Genomic DNA, 6968 nt, shown 5'->3' on the forward strand with positions numbered 1-6968 from the left:
TTTTTCTTCCTGCTTCCCTCTTCTGACTTTTCCTCCAATTTATTTTCCTGCGTATTTATTTTCTCTATTTTCTCATTTGATTTCTTTTCTGGATTATTTTTCTGTACTCTAGGTGGTGCTTCCTTTGGCTTCAGAAAATGACATTTGTCTCTTAAGTTTTAAAGTGTGTACCGATGGAACTACCACCTCATTCTTAATGATGCTTAGTTTTTTTGCGTGAAGAGCATTTTTTTTCTTTGGTTCCTCCGGTGAATGTGGGACGCACTTCTATAAAATAATGATTATTACTCACAGTCTATTTATCGATAGAATCCAGAAATCCAGTTTCAATCCGGGATATAATTTTATTGACAGGGAGGTGAGAGATTATAGCTACTGGGAAGACGAGAGTAAAACCTGGGGGGACAAAGTCATATGGGCAAGAATGCGCTGTGGTAACATCGGAAAGGCGGGAAATAAAGGTTACTCAGAAGTAAAATAAATACAGGCTATGCGGGTCACTGCAAGAGAACTTAGAACATATTTTGAACTGTGACACAGCGAAAACAGCTCTAAGAGATCATTGGGAAAGGTGGAATGATCTCGGGTGCAATAACTCAATCTGGACAATCTTGGGGGGGGGGGAGCCAGTATCAGAACTTTGTAAATATGTGAGGGAGTGGGAGAAACTGATGAGGACAAGGGAAGAGAGATAACAGAAAAACAGGGTGGTGGGGGGAGAAACGAATGATCTTGAAATGATCTCAAGGAGTATCCACCCCTGAACTGGTCCGATCGCGTACTGTGCCAGCTTCGCGAATACCCAGTTTAATATCTATTTTTGTTTTACAAGTTCAATCTATTATTCAAGTCCCTAAAAACTGTCGAAAAAAGGCTTATGGGCTGGGGCAACCTCAATATGAGAATATCAGCCTCCTTCACTTCTGGACTAGATGTCGAAGATATTTGGGTGATAGGCGCCGCATATAATTTTGTGACTTTACAGTTAGTGATGCTTGCTTAAAAGGCGATGCCAATGTATTATTAGGAACAAAAAAGGATACGGGGTTGTTATAGTAGTTCTAAGGGGACTGAAACTCTATTTGAATTAACATGTTATTAGTAATGAATTGTTAACATTATATTTTATTGATACTCACACATATTGTATTTTAGTATTAAGTGGGGAAAGGGGAAACAAATGTAAAAGTCTGAAAAGACATACATGTAGAATGAATAAATTACTCACAGTCTATTGATAAGATTGTACTGGCGTGAAAAGTTTCTCCCAGCTTATATTTATCAAGTTAAGTTTCGTTGAATTTAATATAAGTCCAGTTAAGCTGACTTTATAAGTTATGGTTAACTCAACCTAATTTAAAAAAACTTAAATATACTATAATTGTTAATAATTCTTTGGATTTTACCTTGATTTTCTTTAGAATTTCTAAGAATTTAGATCAAAATTAGAATCGTCTAGAATTATCTAGAATTCACCACGAATTCATAGGAATTCTATAGTATTCTACGGAATTCACAATGAAGTCGTTGGCATAATATGAAACTTATCATGAATTCTTAAGAATTATTCTAAATTATTAGGGGAATCCTTGTAATTATGTGTCCATATAAATTCTTTGAAATTTGGCAATGTGTGGGACTGTAAAAAGTATTGGGTGACTTTTTAAGGAACTTGAGTTATTCAGTCTATTTCAGTTTAAGTCTGTAATATTGTATAATGCCTCTATAATATTCAATGGAATTAAATATAGATTAAAATTCATTACCTTCTTTCCATCCTCAGTTTCTTTATTCTGTTTATCAAAATTAAGTGCCTCAAGATCAGAATTTGAAGTCCTCACCAAGTGTATCGGAGTGAAACTTGCTCTTTTTTCTGTAATTATTTTCATTATATCCTCTGGGGAATCTACAAATATATTATTTACAGCGAATCTTTTTTTCATTTTGAAATTTTTAAATCAAAAAATTTAAATATATTTTTATTCCTGCAAACTCATTTGTTTCCAACTATAAAAAAAATGTTTCAATATCAAGGAAACTTTATTGGTCTTGATAAGTGACGTAGATCGTATTTTCGGCTTAAAACAATTATTTCTTTCATAGGTTGGAAAAAATTATGCAAAAGTGGAGGCGGAAAGCTACCCCTACTCATTTTTGCTCATTTTTTGTGGACTTGAATTTTTTTTAGATGAGAGATGCCCCAATGCGACTTGCCAAGGGTTGGTGTGACCTTGGCCCTTTCAATCGTACTATTTTAAAGTATCATTTTCAAATGAAAGCTTTTATTTTCGATATGCTCCAAATTGAATATAGTTCAAAGATTAATCATATAACAACTTAAAAGAGTTTAAAAAAACAGAAATTTGGTTTAATAATATTCAAAAGCATCTATAACTTAACATTTAATAAGTTTAAAGTAAATTATTCCAAAATTTCACAATATTTTATTGTGAACGGCTTGCCTCAAGAATGAAACAATGCTTAATGAAAGAATTCATCTTTTAATAATATCAAAATATCAAAGCTTTCTCTTCCTTGAAGAGTTTACCATTTTTTTGAATTACCTTAAAAAAACGTAGAAAAGACCGGTTACCTTACCGCCACTTTTTTTATTTCTTAACTTATTTTCACACGAAGCGCCACATCGAGTTGAAAATTTGGGATAATAAACAAAAAGCACTAAGAAAGGTGGGTATGGTCCTAAATTTTAATAATTATGAAAAAAGCAAAAAAAAAATTATTCAATCTTAAACCAAACAAATTAAATTTTAACAAATTGTATGAAAACCATTTTTTTAATTATATAAAAAAATTGTATGCATACATTGCTTTTAATTTTTGAAAACAAAAATTTTGTTTAAAACATTTTATTTAAAAGTATTTCCTGATCATATTTTTCTTTAAAAAATTAATTAAGTAATTAAAACCTCCCCATCGCATACATTCCTTCCTCTACTTTTCCACCTTCTTTCTCCACTCATGTCCCCTCCTTTGAAAAAAGTACGACGAAAGGACGGACGGAGACCCGACCGAAACTATAAGGGTTTCAGCACGGGGCTGCGAAAACCTAAAAAGTAAAATAAATTTTTGAATTTTCAAGCCAAGAAGACGAATTTTCTTCAAAACAGTTTATTTAACAACAAAATTATTGTAACCCGAATAATTAGGTTTTCTACCAAAATAGCTGCATTTTGAACCGAGCCAGAAGATTTGTTTACAAAGTAATGACATTTTCAACCAGAAAAAAACGAATTTCAAACAAAATAGTTAATTTTCAGGCCTAAAATGTTAATTCTCAAACAAAAATTTATTTTTCGGTCAAATAGTTACATTTTCAACCAAGAACGATTTTTCAGTTCAGAAAGTAAATAATTAGTCAAAGTAGGCGTCGAGCGCCTACAAGGGAGAATTTCGTTGCCTATTGAGGCTAATTTCATTGTATTTTCAATTTCAATTTCAATGTATTTGTTTATTTTATCAAACAAAACTGTATCAAATTTTGCTTTAGTTAAATTATATTTAAAAAAATTGTCCTTTTTAATTGTTTATGAAAAAAATTTGGTTTAAAAAAAATTGTATGAAAAAATTTTTAAAAATTATTTTTCTTAAAAAAAATAATAAGTCGTTAAAACCACCTCATTTGAGAAATTTCCCTCCCATACTTCACCAAATTTCCCCTCCACACATTTACCCTCCTTGGAAAAAAGTACAAATGTTGAATTTTCAAGTCGAGAACACGAACTTTCCACAAAACAGTTTATTTATCAACAACAAAATTATTTTTAAGCTAATAGTTAAGTTTTCTACCAAAATAGTTGAATTTTGAATCGAGAAACAAGAGTTCTTTACAATGTAAATTTTGTTATCAAGAAAGAAAACAAATTTCAACAAACTTTCAAATTTCTAAGCCAAAAATATTATTTTTTAAACAAAAAATTTATTTTTCGATCGAATAGTTACATATGTAACCAAAGCTGATTTTTCAGTTAAGAAAGAGAAAAAGTAAAATAAATTGTTGAATATTCAAACCAACAAGACGAATTTTCTACAAAACAGCTTATTTGTCGATAAAAACATTATTTTCAACTAAATAGTTTAGTTTTCTACCAAAATAGTTGATTTTTGAACCGAGAATAAAGACTTCTTTACAAAGTAATACCATTTTCAACCTGAAAAAAAACGAACTTTGAACTAGACAGTTGAATTTTCAAATTAAATGTGAAGGTTTAACCAAGAAATTAATTTTAAACAAAGGAGTCTAACTTTCACCCAAGCAGTTGAGTTTTAAAATAAAATGGATAAATTTTAAACGACTAGATGAATCTGCAAGTAAGACTAATTTTTCAGATAAGAAAGAAAAATAATTTCAACAAAATTATTGAATTTTCAAGCCAAAAAGACGATTTTTCTACAAACAAAACAGTTGAATTTTCCAACCAAGAATATGAATTTTCAATAAATTTAATTTTCAAACCTGATTTTTTAGTTTAAAAAAATAAATAAATAACTTCTTCAATTTTCAAGCCAAGAAGACGACTTTCCTGCAAGACAATTTATTTGTGGACAAAAAATTATTTTCAAACAAATAATTAAGTTTTCAATCAAAATAGTTAAATTTTGAACCAAAAAGGAAGACTTGGACAAAGTAATAACATTTTCAACCAGAAAAACATGAATTTTCAACAATATAATTAATTTTTCGCCTAAAATGATAAATATTCAACAAAAAAATTAAATTTTAACAAAGTAGTTTAAATTTCAACCAATAAGTTGAATTTTTCCAACAACACAGATTTTTTAATTAAGAAAGAAAACAAATATCAACAAACTTTTGAATTCTTAAGCCAAACATATTAATTTTCTGATAAAAAATTTATTTTTCGATCAATTGGTTACATCTTCAACCAAGACTGATTTTTCAGTTAAGAAAGAGAAAAAGTAAAATAAATTGTTGAATTTTCAAGCCAACAAGACGAATTCTCTACAAAACCGTTTATTTGTCGATAAAAACATTATTTTCAACTAAATAGTTTATTTTTCTACCAAAATAGTTGAATTTTGAACCGAGAATAAAGATTTCTTGACAAAGTAACACAATTTTCAACCAGGAAAAAAACGAATTTTTAACAAATTAGTTTAACTTTTAACCAAACAGTTGAGTTTTAAAACAAAATAGGTAACTTTAAACGACTAGTTGAATCTTCAACTCTTACCTGCAGAAAAGGCGATTTGTGCCTGACAATAATTGTTGTCATTGCCACATTGAATCTGGAAAGTGCGATTTTTTATTTTCGCTTCTTCATAGTTGAGAACTCTGTCTACGTGAACACATTCTTTTCGATTGTGCTTCTGTTCTTTATTCAAACACGAGTAAAAATACTTTACGTAAACCCACGACATTTTCCACAAAATTTTTTTTCACTTTTAACATTAAAACACACACACGCGGAGTGCCGAAAAAGACAAAAAGCGCACGTGAACGCATGGAGAGCAAAATATGATGCTGCTTTGTTTTACCGGTGTGAAAGCATGGCCCGACACGTCGTACTATTCTGCGACCTGATTGGTGCATTTCTTTCCGCGCCGTTCGCGTACGAAAAGTAGTACCAGAAAATTAAGTATCATCGGTATAATGCGATGTAGTATTAATGATATGAAGTATACGGTCACATATCCAAAAATACCCGAAGGTGTATTCATGTAAAAGTTTGAAGTGTTAGGACTGTGAAATTAAATACAGATCAAATAATTGCAATTTATAAATTTGAAACAATTTCAGAGAGCGAAATAAACGTTGAGCTTGCGCCCAAGCGCGTAAGACTATCTGTTGTGTTGCCATTACCGGACTATTTTTGTCACTAAAAGCCACTAATTTACTTATAATATAAATTTTAAGTGACAACAATTTATGGATAAAGTGAACTTTAGCGATACATCTGTGATTGCTTGAAACCGTTATCTTTATAGTGAGTATATTTTTATTTTATGTTTATATAATCAGCATGAGGAAAATTTTATTTATCATAATATAGAAGTTGGATTACATTTTTGACCGAGTAAGTCAATCTCTAAATGTAGGATGATATTCCTGACAGTACATCAAGTTCACAGTATACTAAATTTTCAGTTATGAGTGAATCATCAAAAAAACCGCGAAAGCCACGACGCTATTTTCCTGATGGCCGGAAAATTGTCCATCCGGCAACATAACGTCGACGACAAAAACAAATAGACGCTGCTGTGAATGTTGGTAAGTTAAAATATTGTAAGTTTGCTCTTTGACTGGCAATCATGTAACTTGTTAGAATAAAGTTGCTTCTCAGAAATTTGTAAGACAATGATAATTAACAATAATAATTACTGATGTTACTTAGTCAAACGAAATTAAATTACGTCTGAAACATTTGAAACTAAAAAAAAATCCGTAGACTATTGTCGATATATTGATTTTATTGTAAACAATCACTTTGTATTTCTGAATGTGCATAATTAGAGCCGCTTAAAAAACAGTAATTCCAATGTTAGTGGAATTACATTACGCTTATAATTTCTACTGAAGTACCTAAAAGTGAAAAGGTTAAAAAATAAATAGCTACAAAATTAAACAATTAAAAGGCTCCTTGTTTTTCTATTATTCGCAGTTTTATCAATAAAAACCAAGGCCCCCAAGCTGACGTGTATTTCACCGTGACAAAGTTTTAGGTAGATAGTTCAAAGCCCTGTCTCTGAGGCGCTATATTCGCCACACACCCAAACAAACTTTGTGTCATTGATGCCTCCAGCTAGGCCGCACACAACCTCTTTATTTTTTTCTAAAAGGTCACAAAAATATCGAAAATATTACTGGCGTTACCGTAACCCTATATATCTTTCACGTACGATTTCCAAAAGGCTGACGATTTCTACACTAAATTCATTAATGCTACTTGTTTGCAATCAATAAAAATACATTATTTTACAACTTCTTT

This window comes from Belonocnema kinseyi, chromosome 10 (genome assembly GCF_010883055.1).
Source record: "Belonocnema kinseyi isolate 2016_QV_RU_SX_M_011 chromosome 10, B_treatae_v1, whole genome shotgun sequence".
NCBI lineage: Eukaryota > Metazoa > Arthropoda > Insecta > Hymenoptera > Cynipidae > Belonocnema > Belonocnema kinseyi.